The sequence below is a fragment of the Amborella trichopoda genome, chromosome 5, assembly GCF_054954075.1.
Source record: "Amborella trichopoda isolate Santa Cruz 75 chromosome 5, AtrichopodaSantaCruz75HAP2 v2.0, whole genome shotgun sequence".
Lineage (NCBI taxonomy): Eukaryota > Viridiplantae > Streptophyta > Magnoliopsida > Amborellales > Amborellaceae > Amborella > Amborella trichopoda.
Genome location: NC_142340.1, coordinates 12,987,621 through 12,990,753, shown reverse-complemented (window position 1 = coordinate 12,990,753; position 3,133 = coordinate 12,987,621). Strand labels below are relative to the sequence as shown.

General features: G+C 32.9%; 1 long non-coding RNA gene across 1 annotated transcript; it reads right to left on the bottom strand.

Annotated features, from left to right (window-relative positions):
* Window positions 1–1,098: 1,098 nt before the first annotated feature.
* Window positions 1,099–2,412, bottom strand: LOC148781968 (uncharacterized). The gene is made up of 2 exons (XR_016056022.1): window positions 1,927–2,412; window positions 1,099–1,422 (listed from the first exon to the last, which is right to left on the bottom strand). It is a non-coding gene; the product is annotated as an uncharacterized LOC148781968 (long non-coding RNA).
* Window positions 2,413–3,133: the final 721 nt, after the last annotated feature.

Below are 3,133 nucleotides of genomic sequence, written 5' to 3'. Positions count from 1 at the left end.
TTGTGCAACAATTCTTACTCGGTATCTTTGGACGTCTGCATCAATTTTTGTATTTCTTGTTTATAATAAATGTGTGCTTGCTTGCACTCATCTTTTTTATTTTTATAGTCCTTATTCAAAAGATGTGATAGTTTTTTGGGGTTGCCCTTCTTACTAAAGGATCCTTTTTACTAATGTAATTATTCCCAGTGTGGAATGCAACTTATTCTCTTATTATAGTTTATGTTATAGTTGAAAGTAACATCGAGGTTCTTTACATCAAGGATGTTATCTATAAAAACGGGTGAGAGGGTGTAATTGTTTTGTTAGCTTCTTTTTTCTTCCTCAAATTTTGTTGAGGTTTGAAGTTCTTTTTATGAATGCAAATATTTAGTAAACCCTATCTCTTCCAATTCACTTCATCTTGTTGAAATACAAACTGCTCAGCTCTTTCTAACCCTGTTTTGGAGTAAACACCTTTTTCCATGTGCTTACCCCGTGCACAAATAGGCTAGAGATTGCAAAACTTTAGATCGAGGGTTTAAAGGAAGAAATGTCTCAATTTAAAGCATCACAAAGTGTCAAACTAGGTAACAAGTGCAAAACCAGACTATGCAAAAATACATAAAGCACATATCGGAGGATATTTATGAGAAGAAACCATATCTCATTGCTTATGCACCATGGAAGCGACATTATGCTAATTCTTTAATAATAGAAGCCACATTATGCTGGGATGTTGTGTATTTCATGGTTATTTGTATTTTTGACCAATCAATTCCTTGGTCACACTTTCCACGAGCAACATTTTATATTACTCACACTTATTAGTGTGATTGTTAGTACCAACATGCCTTATGCCTTGAAGACTTGAAAACAATTTCTCTCTAACACACATGAATAACAACATAAGATTACTAAGAAATTAAGTTAAAGAATGTCTATCGTTTTTGGACCGTTTTATTTTTTAGAGTACTTCATATGGTAGAACCTGTGCATCATAACGATATTGGTAATGAATAATATTGAGAAAAAAGAAAAGACATGAGTAATGATATCCTTGCTATGGAACAAATAGTAATCAAATCAATACCTAATCAATTTTTTAACACCAAATAGTAACCAAATCAATAATTATTCAATATTTGAACACCAAATCCAATTTTTATTACATTCTTCTGTTTCTGTGTTATTCTTTGATACAACAATATAAATAAGAGCGCATCTGAATCAAATACAATTTTGTACAAAAGTAGTGAATTCAAGAATAAGAGCTTCATTTGCCCATACAAAGGCTCTTATCAACCCTCCTCGAAATACCTTCCATTTCACCCACTTTACCATGTTGCCCTTGGAAGGAAGCAATAGCAATCTTGACCCATAAATCATAAGCAATTCATCTTGTAGCAATATGAAGGCTCTCCATTTGATAAATGTCATAACCTAAGAAACAGTGAGAAATAAAACATCCATAAAAAGTAAAAAAACTGTGAGAAATAGAACATCCAATATTTTATCTTCACCAAAACCACAAATAGCCCTAAAATCAACACAAAACGAAACCGTAAATCACTATTAACAATGAGAAAAATAACTGGTTTATTTTCTAATGAACAAAAAGCCCTAAAATCAGCAAAACCGTAAATCACCATTACCATTGTATTACTACTTAATAGAGCAACATCAATGGATCCCATCCCAGTATTAAAAAAAAAAAACTCCGTATTACTACTTTACAAAGCAACATCAATGGATGCCATTCGAGTATCGAAAAAAAACCTCCAAATTAATACTTAAAAGAGCAACATCAGTTCTTACAGTAAGAAAAAACCTTGTTTGTATCATTAACAAACCAAACTGCTGGATGATTGAAAAATAACTGGTTTCTTTTCTAATGAAAAAAAAGCCCTAAAATCAGTACAAAATGAAACCGTAAATCACCATTACCTTCGTTGTGAGGGTGCTCCGAGAGAGAGAGAGACGGCAGGGTTGCTGCTGTGTCAGGGTGCTCTGAGAGAGAGAGAGAGACGGCAGGGTTGCTGCTGTGTCAGGGTGCTCTGAGAGAGAGACCGAAGGGTTGCTGCTGCTTGAAAAAACCCAACTGTGTGCACGAACGGGCACACAAAATCATTTGCTTTGAGAGAGAGACGGCAGGGTCAGGAACTGCGTGAGGGTGCTCTGAGAGAGAGACAGACAGACGGGTTGCTGTTGCGTGAGGGTGCTCTAAGAGAGAAACGGTAGGGTCAGGAACTGCGTGAGGGTGTTCTGAGAGAGAGAGAGGGCAGGGTTGCTGTCGCGTTTGGTTTGTGCTCTGAGAGAGAGACGGCAGGGTGCTCTGAGAGAAAGAACAAGTGTAGGGAGGGTGACATGAGAGAGAGAGAGAACGAGTGCATGGAGGGTGAGATGAGAGAGAGAGAACAAGCAGACCCTGACATTGTCACTGACAATCTACTTTTTTTAAATAAGCTGCATCCAGCCGTTGCTTTGTTTTAAAAGCTTCTGAGCCGTTCGGCGCATAAGCTGGCTCACGAGAGCATTATTATTTGTAAGTTATTTAGATATTATTTTTTATATATTATTTAATATTCAATTTCATAATATAAAGGAAAAGGCATATATATATATATATATATATTTGACTTTTTTTTTACATGTATACCGACATTATTATTAGTTATAACTACAATAGATATCTAATTATTATGGGGTTGTTTGTTAATATAACGGGTGACATATTCTTTTGTATTTTTTTCATATTAATATCACTTATTTGTTAATATATCATGTGACATACTTTGTTTGCTAATATTATTGAAAATGATTTTAATAATTTTTAAAATAATACAATATAAAAAGAAATTAACCAAAAACAAAAAATAAAAAGATAATTCATTATTTCATTTTATTTTGCATTTTTTTTCTCCAATTTTAAAAATAATACTTATAAGTAAATATTTTCTAATCTATATAAAAATAATTTTATTTATATAGTGAATGATTGGACAAACATGATAGTAATTAACCATAAATACAAATTAGATATGTAAATAATGTAATTGAAATTCTATTTTTAGACTAATAATTACCTTAAAATGCAAGTCATAAGTGGAATTATAATGACATTTTGAAGTTTATATGATATGTTTTTGCATTT